Below are 15,753 nucleotides of genomic sequence, written 5' to 3'. Positions count from 1 at the left end.
GAACACCTGCAGCCTGAGGTGGGCTCACCAGGGGTTTCAGGAGAGAGGCTGGGTGTCACATTTAGACCACATTTCAAGTATCTTGGTCTTTATCAATGAAGCATGAAATTAAAGATTTGCTCTTAATGGTCTTGTGATCTTTGGGAATGTGCTTCAATTCTAATGCTGCCTTTTCCTTCCCTCCCTCTTTATCATATTGTTGGAATTACTCACAAAGATTAGAATTGTGCTGCTTGTGGATTACTGCAAAAATCATGTGCTCCCTGAGAAAAAATTATCCTGTGGGAGTCTTGGATGTAAGCATAACTCTAAAGCAAAAGGCTTCACAGAACCTTCACCATATTGGAGTCAAAAATAAATTTCCTAAACAAAAAAAATCCCCAAGAATCAGCCCAAAGAGACAAGCTCTCAATTACCCAAGAACTTGGGGTTTGGAAAGGAGCTTTTGTAGTCAACTCTGAATATATTATGAGTCATGACAGATGATGATGATAATTCACTCCTCTCAGAGGATTTCTTGAGGAGAAAGGAATGGAAGTGTGTGTATACACTCAACTTACATATGAAATATAAAGTCTCTGTAGTTACCTGCAGACACACACTGTTGCAACTCCTTCTTTTGGAGCCCCTCACTGAACATTTTGAGCAGCAGCAGCCCTGAACGTCTGCCTGTGGTTCTCCTGTCCTGCTACAGGTAGAAGTGCCGGTGCCAGCTGGAGTAAAGGCTGGTGCTCATCTACAAGGGCTTGTACAAACTGCTGCACTCATCTCTGAGGAAAAGCAAATGCAGCTGCTCCTTGTAGTACGTACAACAGGAGCAAAAGTGAGAACAAGTGTTACCTTCCAATCCCTTCCAAACCATCCTGTGAATCTATGAACTCATGGCACAAGGTGATGGTCAAATCCAAGCTTTCAGAAGAAACACAACTCTCCTGGATTTTCTTGCATCAGATGCAGCTTCACAGCCTAAACCACACCATTACTGAACTGCAGTTCAACACTTTCCAGAGGAATCCCAAGTGCCTGGGTACCTTTAAGAACCCTTGCTGCCACAAACCTACTCCACACACATCAGACTTCAAATGAAACTTTGTGTTTTCACCTAAACACAGGCCAATGTTTATATATGCTGAACTATAAATAGCATTAAAGCAAAAACTGACAAATTCCAGAAACATGAGAGTTGTTGCAAGGAAACTCACTCTTCCCCAGAGGATACAGCTCCCCCATGCCTCACACTGTCCTAAGAGCTGGAGCTACTGCTCAGCCCCTCTCCATCACCACGTTTTACACCTGTGTGCACTCACCAATACTGAGAACATTACATTTCCTGCTAGAATTTTACGTTGATTCATGCAGAAAACACCCACTAAAGGGAAAGGCTGCTGCAGAAATGCAGTATTACATTGGGAGGCAAAAATAGCATTTCGGCATCATTACGTGTTTCTACATAATTAGCGAGAAAAAAATGTGTAGACAGAATTCCTGCTTCCAGCAGCCAGCACTGAATCAGTGAGGAAGTTTAAGCTGTCTGACAGCACTAAGTGTCCTTTAATTTATTGCTGATTTCAATTCCTTTGATGAATACATTGATGGAACCCAAGTTTCTAGGGTTTTTTTTCCTGGAAGTAGCTTCATTTATATCCAACATTTAAACACATTTTCTCTCTCCCTATAGGAAGCAAGGAACATGTGTTTCAGGATTAGTGTAATTATGAAATATAAACAAGATAACACACAAACCAGATAACCAAACACTAGTGAACAGCCAGAAGTCCCACACACTCATTTCCCAACACAAATCCTCACCTGTTAATCAGTTATTAGACATTATCTACAGTAAACTTCCAAATCTCTTATCTTGCCTCAAAATATCTCGCCTAGACAAGCCCAGCTTCACAAATTCTCCTCCCAAGACCAAGGACACACAGGGACAGACAGATTTACAGAAAGTATTTTAAGTGTCAAATTTCTTCAACTGCCCTTTATCCGATTATCCTGCCTTTATAATCTCTCATCTGAGATCAGCTGCTTGGAACTTTGATCTTCCTGCCAGTTGTACTGAGAGTCCAGAAAATTCTATTTCACATGGTTATACGGACCAGAACCACACCAAACATGGGATCAGGATCCAACAACACAGCACTTGGAGTCGGGAGAGAGAAGATTTTCGTTGTGTACTATTTGAACCTGTACACAACATCCTGAATTTAAAGATCGGTCAAAAATAATCAAAAAATTTAGGAAGGAATTTTTCACTGTGAGGGTGGTGAGGCCCTGGCACAGGGTGCCCAGAGCAGCTGTGGCTGCCCCTGGATCCCTGGAGGTGTCCAAGGCCAGGCTGGGCAGGGCTGGGAGCAGCCTGGGACAGCAGAAGGTGTCCCTGCCATGGCAGGGGCGGCACTGGATGAGCTTTAAGCTCCCTTCCAACCCAAAGCATTCCAGGATTCTCTGGAGTTGGGTCATTTCAAGTTAAAACACAAAAGGTGTCTGTGGCAGGGCCGGACACATGACCACCCGTCCACACAAAATACATCCCTGGGTCAACACGGACCTGGATCAGCCCCAGCAGCTGGTGACAGGATCTCTGTCTTCGAAGGGGAGAGGAGAGGAAAGATTCAGGAAAAATAATGCTGAGAAGGTACAAAAAACAGCATGTGAAACTGATGTGATGCTGCAGCAGGGGTGCAAAAGGCTGGTGGTTTGTGATGGCAAACCAAATTCTACAAGGTCCTTCAGTGCCTGTTTTACTCATTGCCGCTCGGTGCACACACACAGTTGTACTTTTCTAGGAATGATTCTGGATTTGTGCACACAACCTAACCAGGCTGAGTTACAGACCTGGGCAACAGCAAAGTCTGAGTGCTCGGCCACCCCCACCAGCAGCAAATCCCTCTGGAATTCCTAGCCCATCCTCATCCTCACAGCACCAAGGGACCTTTCAGAAACACAGCACACCTTGTGACCTGCAACATCACACTCCTCCTCGCTCACCGGCATGCTGTGATTCCACCTTTATTCTTAGGAACAGAGCAGTTAAGCTTACAGGAGCAAAGAGAACACAACACAACTGCTGCCTGTGTGGGAATGCTGAGACAACTCCAAGATTCCCTGAGGAGCTTGGACATGTCCCACACAAAGCCCTGCTTTTCCCAAAGAGCAGGTATTCCCTTCTTTTGGGCCATGAATCCTCCATGGCTTTCTGGCTGCACCTACACAGACATTTCAGCTGCACAGAATAAAAACTGTGATTTCTAGAAATTTAGTGCCCTGTTATCTTGCGCTGTGCTAGTACTGGCTCAGGGTGTTAGAGAACCTCTCTGTCCTCAAACTTCTGTGACACAAACTGAATTGAGATCCTGCAGCAGCGTCCCTTCGATCCCCACCCCTGGACTAACAGGTAATGACAGGTTTCCTGCTCCACAGAAATCATGTGGAGAGCAAGATCGATACATGGGAGAAGATGAGAACCACCCGAATTATGGGCACTGGCAGCACAGATGGGGCATTTTCCACTTGCTGCTGACATTTTTTGCCCTTAAGGAAAGGTACATCCTGGAAATCCCTTACCACTTCCATGACCTCATGAACAGCAGCCAAGTTAATCCTTGTCTTTAATAAGCTCCCTGCACTGAATGGCTGCCCATCTGATCCCCACTGATACTCCTCTCCTCAACATGGTTTAATACCCGCACAGATTTGGCTGCTCCTTCCAAAGCCATTTCCTTGCTGCAGCACATGACAGTCACACCAGAGATTAGACAAAACCTTGGTGTCCTCCTCTAATCAGCTGGTGGCATCGGAGCAGAAATCTCTTCTAATGATGTTCACTAAGCTGATCAAAAAAACAAGCAAGCAAACAGGCCAAGAGAGTTGTTTATATGGAACTGAGATTAAAAAACAATTAGAAATCATGAAGTAGCAAGTAGCCCTTGCTACACGGGGCAGGTCAATGAAGTGAAGTGAGCACTCCTGCTCAGCATATTAACTCTTCAGGAAAAGTAACAGTATCCATATTCCACCTCACCCCCCACCATTCCGCTCCACCACCCTGCACACATATAAAAATCCTATGATGCTAATCTAAGAGAGAGTTTTGGGCTAAACCTGTATTACCAAGGCTCCAAATGTCAGATTGTCACTCCTCACTCCAAAGGCCGCTGCATTTTAATGAAACAATATGTGTGACTTAACATACTTCAGAAACTTTTGTGGGCAAGGGATGCTAAAACCAGAATCTACTCTATGCCTAAAAAATCCAGGCCTCAGCCAGAAGACCTTGTGGTTGGTTTATCTGTTTATCCTGAAGTTCAGTTCTACTCAGAATTTCAGCGTCCATAACCACAGCTTAGTGGTAGAGCTTACTGAAGGCCACTGATTCCACCACAATATCTTAGTTCACAGAGTTTTCAGAGAATGATGAGGAAATGAGGGAGCTCTAAATAGCCAAAACCTAATCAAAGCTTCACTTTGTTAAATGACATTTGTATCACATGGCCCTCAGGGATTTTTCTGTACACAAAAGAGTGTGGGAACTCTTTGAAGCAGATTACTTTGCCCATCAGGAAGAGCCTGTAAGAGCCAGCTGAGGAACCCCCTGGCTCTTCACCCCAAGATAAACAGGTTTTCCTGCAGACCCCAGGAACAGCACTAAGTTTGGTGACTACAACACAGAATTCAGAGAATCAGAGAATCCTGGAATGGCTTGGGTGGGAAGAGACCTTAATGCACATGTCATTAAACCTCCAGCCATGGGCAGGGGCACCTTCTGCTATCCCAGATTGCTCCAAGCCCTGACCAACCTGGCCTTGGACACTGCCAGGGATCCTCAGCCTCAAAGGGAAGAATTTCTGCCCAACACCACAATAAAATTCAGGATACATTTCAGAAGACTTGGACCACCCCACTAGAGAGATTTCACATCTCAGAGTAGGCCTCTCTCCCTTCCTCAAGGCTAAACCGGGAAAAGCAACCTCAGGGCCCACTGGAGTAAGTCCTGCAGTGGAAATGCAACACTTCAGTGTTGTATTTAGATTTGAGTGAGCAGACAAAACTCCAGCTGTTCCTCCAGCTGCTTTGAGACAGCACACCATAACCCCTGACAGGGATGACAGGGATCTGTCCCAGCCCATGGAATGGTTTAGGCATTGAGATGGCAATGCTGATAACACGGCTGGCGCAGGGACCCGGCACACGGCACGGGGACAGCGTGGATGGAAGCCAAGGAAGGATAACAAGGATCCAGTAAGAAGCTCAACAGAGGAAGCTCTGAGAGTCTGAGAAAGGAAACGAGGAGAGAGACAAAGCTCAGTGCATAAACCAGAAGAGAAACAGACTGAGACAGGCACAGCCCAGACAGATCAGTGATCACTAAAGCACTTCCTACTTCACTGCAGACGGTTTGTTATTGTTGAGGTTTGGGCTTTTTCCTTTTTCTTTGTTTGGCTGGTTTTTCTGAGTACTCCCTAGGTGATCCAAACTCTCACTTGCAGAAGTGAGAATCACCCATGACAAGCAGAGCTGCCATGGCCTGCAGTTAAGGGACAGCACAGATTTTTATACTATAAAGTTACAAGAAAAAAGATTTGGAAGACGGAAAAAACACACAACAAAGAGTAAATCAGCTTTTGTACTGTATCTGTCAAAAGAGGATTTAGGACATATTACAGACTATCACACTCCTGCATTTCCCAACATCTTTGCAACTTTGCTGATTTAACATCACAAGCTTGGCAGCAGGGAAAACAAGACAAACAGTCCTGAAAACAGGTTTAGGTTTCATAGAGAGCAAAAAGGAAGGACCCTGCTTGAGCATACACAGAATAGATAAAATACAGCAACTGTTCAAACAATCACAGAATCACTAAGGTTGGGAAAGATCTCTAAGAACACCAAGACCAAGTGTTAACACAGCACTACCAAGCCCCAGTGAACCACAGAGATACAGATTTGGATGGGATATTGAGAAGAAATCTTTCCCTGTGAGGGTGATGAGGCCCTGGCACAGGTGCCCAGAGCAGCTGTGGCTGTCCCTGGATCCTGCAAGTGTCCATGGCCAGGTTGGACAGGGCTGGGAGCAACCTGGGACAGCAGAAGGGGTCCCTGCCATGGCAGGGGGTGGAACAGGATGAGCTTTAAGCTTCCTTCCCACCCAAACCATCCTAGGATTCTGTGATACTTGTGACATTCTGTGACATAACTGCATGGCAAAAGCCAGAGAGCAAGAAGCAGCCCATAGGCAGTGAGGCTGAGCAGGAAGAGAACAGACACCCTAAAATATTTTATACTAATCACTCCTATTATTGCAAGAGTTGAAGCTGAGTTGTAGTAAGATCACAACTCACAAGACTCCCTGTCCTATCTGCCTTACCCCAGTGCCAAATCCACCAGGTTACACTTACTAAAACATTGATCTTATTTCATATTTGTGAGTATGTCTCAATACAATTAAACAAAGGACTCAAAAATGTATCATCCAGCCTAAAATACATAAAGACTAATTAGCACGTTCTTCCTAATTGCCCAACGCTGCCCATGGATTTCCACACAGCTGTCAGATGCAGTCTGTCACCAGACCTGCCATGCTGTCCTGACAGAGGAAATGAACTGCAGAGCACTGTTCCCTCTCTGTGCCAGCCACCCTCAGCGTATCTGTGATGGTGGAGCAGGGCAAGACTGGAAGCAGGTCCTCCCGCCAGCACTCCTGTTATTGTCAGCCCTGGCAGGGCTAGATTGCTGCTACAGCAACAGTGGCAGGTTTTCAAAGAAACTGCAGTGTATACAAGGATGTTTTACACAGCCAAACAGAAAATCTTCCTTCCAGTTCCCCCTGGCTTCAGACAAAAGCAGCAAACCCTAAATCAACAGGCTTCAGGCGCGTGGAGGGAAAGGCAGATGCCGTGGTGCTGCCTGTGCCAGAAAACTTCAGGATTAAAGAGCTGATGTTGGTGCAGCCCCACTCTGCACAATGCCCAGGGGATCTGAGTGCTCCGTGGGGATGACGTAGCCCTGGGCACTAAAATTCAAATCTTGCCTGCAAATGCTGCTACTCCCTGAAATGCACATTCCAGTGTGTTAGTGACAGAGAGAGAGCAGTGTTCTGAAAAGCTGCTGTTTCAGAGAAAGATGATCAGTAATAGATTATTAATGATAAAGTCATTAACATTTGATCACAACTCCAATATCACAGAATCCCAGGCTGGTTTGGGTGCGAAGTGACCTTAAAGCCCATCTCATTCCAACCTCCAGCCATGGACATGGATATCTTCCACTAGTCCAGGTTGTTTCAAGTCCCATCCAACCCAGCCTTGGACATTTCCACAATATCATTACTTCCTGTACTTAAAAATAAAAATTTAAGCTACAAGTGGTTTCCTGTATTTTTCTAAAGGACAAGTATTACTACCAAAAATGGCAGTATTAAATAGGTAATTTTGCAAGCAATTCGTAACCAGCTCCTGCACTATATCCCACCAACCTTCAGAAAATTTGCTTATCTCAATATTCAGGATTCTGCACAGCAGGGTAGAGTTGAGAAATTAATCCTTTTAAAGTTGAATTTCAACAACTGACAAAGGCATGTGTTAGCTGAATTCTATTTATGGCATTCATCCAAATATCAAATAAAGCTTTCCTGGCTGTGTTTCAGTCATCCCCATTCACAGCTCAAAGAGGACTTTTATAAATGTAGACAGGCAGTATAAATCCTGGATCTTGTTTGCATCCAATTTTACACATCTCAGAATGAGAGAACAACATTATTTAGGAATTGTCACTTCAAGGAACAGACCAGTAATGACTTACTGAGACATCTATCCTATGTGGTTGTAAACTCCAGACAGAAACCAAAGAACATGAAAATACCTCCGTGGACAAGGCAGAGCAGCAGGCAGGCTGACAGAGCAGTAGGCACATGAGCACAGAATCACAGAATCCCAGACTGGCTGAACTTGGAAGGACCTTAAAGCTCACCTCACTCCACCCCTGCCATGGGCAGGGACACCTTTCACTAGACCAGGCTGCTCCAAGCCCCGTCCAACCTGGCCTTGAAATGTTTAAAGAAACCCAAATACCAAGCGATCAAAGAACATCAGTAATAGCTATTTATCAACCCCTTTAAAGCACCTGTGTTGTTTCAAAAATCAAAGTTCACCAGAACTGGAGGTAATCAGGCACTTCCTTAGGTACAACGCACCACCTGAATTCAGGGACACACAGAATTCACCTGACCCACAGTTTACTGTTGTCTTACAACATTTCTCAGCCTAAGTACAGGTTTGCACCATTTTTTCTGATGGGGTTATTTTTGTCATCTCTTACAGTTGCTGCGAGCAAGAAAAGCAGCAGCGGCAATGAAAGACACAAGATTCTTTGAGGCTGTACCACAAAATTTAAGGTGAAGAACAAAAGGCATTCTGACAGACTTCTAACACACTGTGGGCACCCCTTGGGTTCAGTATTTCATTACAAACCTGGATGTACAGGCTGTGCTCCTGAGACCTGACCTGTCCTAGAAACTCTCAACACGATACTCAGCATCTCGAGCCCACAAAGCGCCTCCTGCCTTTGCTCCCATTAACAGGTATGTCCTTCCATCACCACCACCACTGAGAAATGTCTGTGCTTCCTACCATCCCTTTGCTTTCTACTGCCAACTCAACTGTTTGGTGATAAACACTGCTCTTCAAAGCACAGGTGATGTTCAGTACAGAGCTCTGCTGAGTCTGACACCTCTCACACTCTGAAGGGACACGAGGAGCATGCTCAGGAAACCTGCAACAACTACTGCACCTGCAAGGGATTCCTCAGGGAAATAAAGATGGAGAAGGCTCGGGGGGATCTTATCCATGTGTGCAAATTCCTGACAGGAGGCAAGAGAGGCTTCTCTCACCGGTACCCCATGACAGGACAAGGGGCAATGGGCACCAAGTAAAACACATTAAATTCCATCTGAATTATCTTATCCATGAGGACAGCCAAGCACTGGCTCAGGTTGCCCAGGGTGGTTGTGGAGCTTCTGTGAGGACAGTCAGACCCTGCTGGGCACGGTCTCAGCCCTGATTCCATGATCTCCAGAGGTCCCAGCCAGCCCCAAGGGCTGAGACTGAAAGCTGGCACTGCTTCCACAAGACTCACTCACATCCTCTCCCACCACCAGAACATCTGACTCCTTTCAGAACTTTAACCTAAATCAGATTCCTGGGCTCTGCATCATTTACTTGTGAGATAAAACCAAGACTATTAGAAACTGTAATTAGAAATTCCTCAGTAAATCTGCTTTAATAGGGATACACATTCCAAGCAAAGCTGCCTTTTTTACTCCCTAAGAAACAAAGCATACTCAAATATTAGCAGACCTCCTCATTCCTAAACTGAAAACAGAGCAAACTTTAAATGACATACAAGTCTTTCTCCACCACAAATACAACCAGACTGTGGGATTTCTTGCTGAGTCCAAAAACAAATCAAGAGTCAAAAAAGACCTAAGTTAAACTCTAGATACTCCTATTCTGCCCCAAACAGTAAGGATTTACACATCTCCACACTACAGAATCCTCACTGCAAAGGCAGAAAACTGCCAGTTACCAGAAGCTCTGGACTCTGCAGCTGATTATTCCCCAATCACCCCAAGGTGCTCCTATCCAAACTCAGTGACTCCTGCTGAGCGGATCCATATGCACAAAAACCATCAGGCCTCCACACACGAGGGACTGAAACAACTGGACGTAGTGTCAGTTTTTCTGAACGGGAATGGAAACACCAGCATTTGGAAACTTTTTAGGACCATTCTTAAACCTCTCTCCTCCATATCTTCACCCTCCCAGGCACTGACAGGAGCCACTGTCCATCTCCCCTGTCTGCCAAACCTCCCGACCTTCTCCACAACTCAGCCTGCTTTAGGGTCAGAACCTTGTGTTTCTTCAGCATATCACATCAGTTTCATAAACTCTGTAAGGCGACCCCAAATTCTTTCTATCTATTTACAAAGCAACCATGAAACCTTTCCAAATGCTGAAGGCCAAGTGATGGAAGGGAATGGAGAACAACTACAGAGTGTATTTATGTAAACAGTGACAACATTCCTCAGTCTGGTTAAGTGATATTCACCTCATAGATGCCTCAGAGCTATACAATATAGTAAAATAATGTACCTGAAGTTGGACATTTACATTTTAAACACTGCTAAAGCACTGCTTGCTTGGCAAACAGCAGCTACTCGAGATTTTACTGCGTGTCCATTAGCATTTGCTATTACTACACAGTTCAAAGTTGGATCTGAGAGTTTCCTCAAAACTGGATCTGAAAGTTTGTTTCAGTCAGTTCCTAAAACAATTGCTAATGACAAAGTGGCCTGACTGTTCAGCCTCATCAGTTTACTCTCTACATACCCACCGAGATAACACACATGATAACTGCAGAGTCATGACCACACACCTCACTTCACCTGCACTTTGGCCACTCACCAACTCCTGCTGGTGCTCACCAGCACTTCTACACTTCAAAATTAGCTCAGGCCATTGTCTTTTTGTATAAAATGAAGTATTAGTTCTCTTTCACTTTCACCATCCCTGGAGGTGTTCAAGGAATGAGTGGACATGGCAATGAGCGCTCGTCTGGTGAACAAGGCGGAGATCACCCAAAAGTTGAACTCAACCTTAGAGGCCTTTCCCAAGCTAAATGATTCTGTGAAATACATTTCATATAAAACTGAATAACCTGTGTACCACTGCAAAAGTCAGATCAAGGCTCCAGGATGCCAACCATTTTTAGTTACAGATACCAAAAGGTAACGTGCTGTTGAAAATTTATAAATAAAGGTCAGATGCTTCATAAAAAAATGAAAAATTTTAACCTACAACCTCAGAAATGTATGATGAGAAGATTCTACTTCTTGACAACACTACTCTGCAATACAGAACCACAGAACTATGGAATGGTTTGGTTTGGAATGGATCTAAAGTTCATCTCATTCCACCCCTGCCATGGGCAGGGACACCTTCCAATAGACCAGGCTGCTCCAAGCCTCATCCGACCTGGCCTTGGACACTTCAAGGGACAAAGGAATTGGGGAGTGTATGGGGATTCTCTAATAGAAAAAACGACAACTTTCAGAGAAGGACAAAGTATCCAAAACAAGTAAAACTGACAACCAAAGACCCCAACCAGCCTTAGGGCCAAAGCAGCACACATTTCTCCAGGGACAGGGCTGCCCTGCCTGTCCAGTCTCGGCACAAGAGCTACAGAAGGCACAGCAAACGCTACAAAGGCACAAGGCAAGGAGCATTTCTGCCCACGGCAGAGCCAGCTCAGCAGTTTTAGCTCATCTGCTCCCACCTCCACCACTCGGTCCCAGTGCTCCAGAGCCCCCCTTTCCTGCCAGGACACCGCTCCTTGTGCAGCTGCACAGCAACTAGACCAGGAAGCAGAACAATGTGAGAAAATCTGATCAGAAGTACAATATCCCCATTCTAGATCAGTTTCCCAATCCCATTCATCTCCCAACCACAAACAACAATTGTGCTGGCACGATTCAGAGCACAGTCCATGGGTGAGAACAGACGGTGAGGAAAAGGGGCTGTTCAGACAGCTCTGCCACAGGAATATTCAAATTACACCCTGGAAAGCTGTGAATTCAAAGTCCTCCCCCTACCCCCAGCACCACACAATCATCTTGCAGCAACACATTCCAGAGTTTTGTTTTGAAAGCCAATAAAGGAGGAAGATTCCAAGGAGGAAAGGACATTTAAGGAAAGGCTGACGCACAAGTTAAAGAACTTTGGTTGAATCCATTTTGGTTAAGTCAGAATGTCCTGGGGGCAGCTGGCAGAGCTGCAAGGGGTGGATGGAGGGATCCATCCCTCACAGAACACTCAGCATGGCACAACCACCGTGGCACCTTCTACCAGCTATAAAAAGAAGATAAAAATTGCTTACAAAAAGAAGCCAAGTCTGATTTCTATTCCTAAAACGTGCTAGTACTAGTTCTAAAGTTCTACGTTATTTTTATAAAGCATCTTTTCCACCCTCTTTGATAATGTAGTCACTGTCTTACTAGAGTTATCCCTGGGATCACAGAAGAAAAGAGTTCTGGTAGGGAAAAAGAAAAATCACCAAACCCCATGTGTTGTATCCCAATTCCCAGCAAACACAAGTGGATTACAGTCAGTTCACATTTACGCATGAAGAACGTTTGAGTTTTGGTTATATGACGTTTTTAGGGCAAAAGAGCTATTTATCAGAATACTAACATTCTTCTTGTTGCTACCAAATTCCAGGAAGTCTCTCAGTTTTACAGTCACTCCATTGTGGAAAGCAAAATGCGGGACATGAATAAAAACTTCTAATTGCACTTGTGCTACAGTGCAAAAATGCCATTTTATTAGTACACACACATTATTGGGCAACTCAAAGTGAATGTATTAGCTAAATTAATCCCATGTTTAATCAGATTTAGTCCCTGACATCTGACGAACTGCTTTAATTACAGGTTTTCACCTCTGCCTGCTGCCAATGAAGAGCCAACTTTAATAGATTTGAATGCTGCAGATGATAAGATGATATTCAACCACAGGACAGCCAGCCTCGAGGTTTTAGGTTTTATGCTCCAGTGATTTTTCTACTACATTACTAATCTGTATGCACATTTGGGTTGGTTTATTCCAAAAAGGACAGTGTGTTATGTAAAGATGGGAAAGAAACATACTACAGCCTAAATATTTTCAGCATGAAGTGATGCATATTTTTGTTTATATCTTTAACTTCTTAGCAGGAGATATCATCCTTCTGCAATGGTTACAAAGCATTTCTTAACTGATTATACGTTATTTAATACTGACTATACATTAAAAGAGTTGTTTTAGTCCTTCACACAAGTCAGCTCCTCAGGGTCTGTGGATGAGCTCCAGGAACAGGCCCTGGAATCCACAGTTCCCATTTCTTTCACTTTTAACAGCTACAACCAATATATGAAACATTTAGAGATCCTATTGCAGAGACCTGCAAGTTCAGTACAGTTTCACTATCATTTTAAACCAATATAAGCTGCTGAAAGAACTAGTCCCACCTTTCCCCAAGGCCAGTTTCCACATGTCCCTTCCTTGAGTCAGCACAAGCCATTCATAAAGACCCACAGCAAACACAGGACACTCACCCCATTAAAAACCAACATTTCTCCTCCCCTTTTCCTTTGGGAAAGAAAAAGCGAGAGGCTGAGTTAATTTTAACATGATCAGCTCCCCAGTCCAGCTCACTGTGGCCACGTCAGAGCCACAAGGAAAAGAGGAGCGCACAGCTGCCTGAACTGCGCGCGTGGGAATTCACTGGGGCTGGAGCTGCTCTGGAAACACACCTACAGGGGCAGAAACTGCAACAGAAAGTACTGAGATACTCAAAGAAATACTCCGCGTCCCAAGATAAGCATAAATGAAAAGAAATTACTGGAATGAGCTATCAGAGCAGCGTTTACATTATGGACTCTCACTGCGGGGTGAGTTTATATTACCCACTCACACTCACCTGAGGTGTGGCGGCTTTTAGAGTTCTGTTTGACCTTTTTTTTTTACAAGAATGTGAAAACAGAATTCTTAACTGGGATGGTGGTGCAAGCCAAAACTTTTAACACATGGTGTGGGGACAGCTGATGACATAAGTCAGTTTGTCCAGAGAAGGGGAGAAAAAAAAAAATCACACAACTAAAAACTTCAGTCATTGGGTTTCCAAATGTAACTTCACTTTTTTGTTAATCGGTGCACGCAGACTCGGCCACTTTACCTCCACCAAACCAAATTTTCTCTGTCAGACACCCAGCAACTCCGCAGACCACCCCGAGGTGAGCTTCCCTCAGAGGCTCAGAGCTCCCCAGCGCCCACCAGGGAGGCTCCCAAGGCTGATCGCCAGCCAGGAGAGGGACTGGCCCCAGCTCAACCTGGGGCTGGATTCCACCCAAACTGAGAGGAGAGGGACTGGCCCCAGCTCAACCTGGGGCTGGATTCCACCCGGATTGAGAGGAGAGGGACTGGCCCCAGCTCAACCTGGGGCTGGATTACACCCGCAGGGCGGCTGTGCTGCTAAAAGCAGAGCAGTTAGAAGAAACTACTCGCTCTAACACACCCTCATCATAAATGCATATTTGTGGTTCTCTCACTGTGTTCAGACCTTTCCCTTTATCTCATCAGTTGTACTTGTACCCTGAGCCAGAGCACTTGTCCACGGGATACCTTATCTGTATCTATCTAGGAAAAAAAAAAAAGTACACTGGAGTGTGTTCTGATCAGTCAGAGAAGCAGTAACACTTTTTCCTAAATTTCAGCTAAAATCGTGCTCACAATCACTTTGCTATTCGTGCTCAAGAAGTATATTCATTGGTCCTAAAGATTAAACTGCATTTCAACTTATCATCTCCTTGATCTTTTGTTGTGACAAAACATGAAAAGCAAAACTTGCTTTAACCTCTTTATAACCCCTCTCTGTGTTCTACACCTCTGCCGTGGCATCTTGCTGGGATCAAGCAGCTCATTGTGACCACAACATCCTTCCCTCGACCTCTTCCAGCTCTGAGCCCACATCTCTGCACTGGAAGAAAAATACACTCTTGATAAATCAGTTTGAGACTCTTTTCCAACCTGAAACACTCAACCATTCCATTAAATACAAAAAAATAAAGGAGAATTCACAGTAAGATAAGGCAGTTCAGAAGTTCTGCTCAATTAACAAGTCCTTGAAGCAATTTTGTGATTTACACAAAAGCTTTTAATTTTCAATGTGTTACAAACTAACACTGCACACTTCTCAGATTTCCAGTAGGATAAATCATAACTTCAATGGGGTTTATCACCTGTATTTATAATTGAATTACCCTGTTCCAAAATACTCTTCCTACTGCCGGCACAAGGACTGAAACCAACTGGAACACATTGTGCTGGGCAACCAGAGAGCCTTGAGCCCCTCTAGTAACATCCTAAAAAAACTTACAAGCTACCAGTGATAACTTTAAAGAGAGAAACAACGACTCTGAGCAGTCTGAGAGCTTCCAATATGTACTTTAATTCATTAAAGTCTTTTTATTTCTTATACCTTCATCTCTTACCAACACACAACTCAAACTTAATGACCATACTATAGTCCTAAAAAAATTAAATCTTTACTGTTAACCATGCTAGAGTTGTAACACCATTAAACTGGTTTAAACCTTCACTTCAGGGTAGTAAGAGACTTTTCCATTTATTTCATCATACGGCCCCAAAATTGCTCCCCTCACCAGCTGTACTGTAGGCAGGTGTATGCAACAAACTACTAGTAAACTACCAACTGGTACTTCTAGTATCATAAACTAACAGCGGCTTTCAAGTCTTTTAAACACGAGAAAATGACTTAAAAACTCTGTAGTACGTAACACTTGTCCTGATAGACTTACCCATGTTCACGTGCACTTGTCAGAGCTCAAATTCGGTATTATGAAAACAGAAATTAATCTAATTTACTTTTAAACCCACTCCATCCCCTCGGGGTGCAGCTCCCCACAGACAATGCTGCTTTACCCCGGAGCACGGGGATAACTCCCGGAGATGCTCCGAGCTCCGGGCCCCAGGGCGCTCCGCTCGCCGGGCTCCGCTCCCGTTCTCACCCCAAACCAGAGCATCCCGAGCCCTCCCGTTCCACCGAGCCGCATTCCCGGGAGACTTTACTGAGCAGTTCTGGGGGTCCCCACCCGCCCGCGCCCCCCGTTAGTTCCCGCTCCAGGCCGGGCGTGTCCGT

This window comes from Geospiza fortis, unplaced genomic scaffold (genome assembly GCF_000277835.1).
Source record: "Geospiza fortis unplaced genomic scaffold, GeoFor_1.0 scaffold102, whole genome shotgun sequence".
NCBI classification, from domain to species: Eukaryota; Metazoa; Chordata; class Aves; order Passeriformes; family Thraupidae; genus Geospiza; species Geospiza fortis.
The sequence above is the reverse complement of the archived record's forward strand: the minus strand, read 5'-3'. Positions refer to the sequence as shown.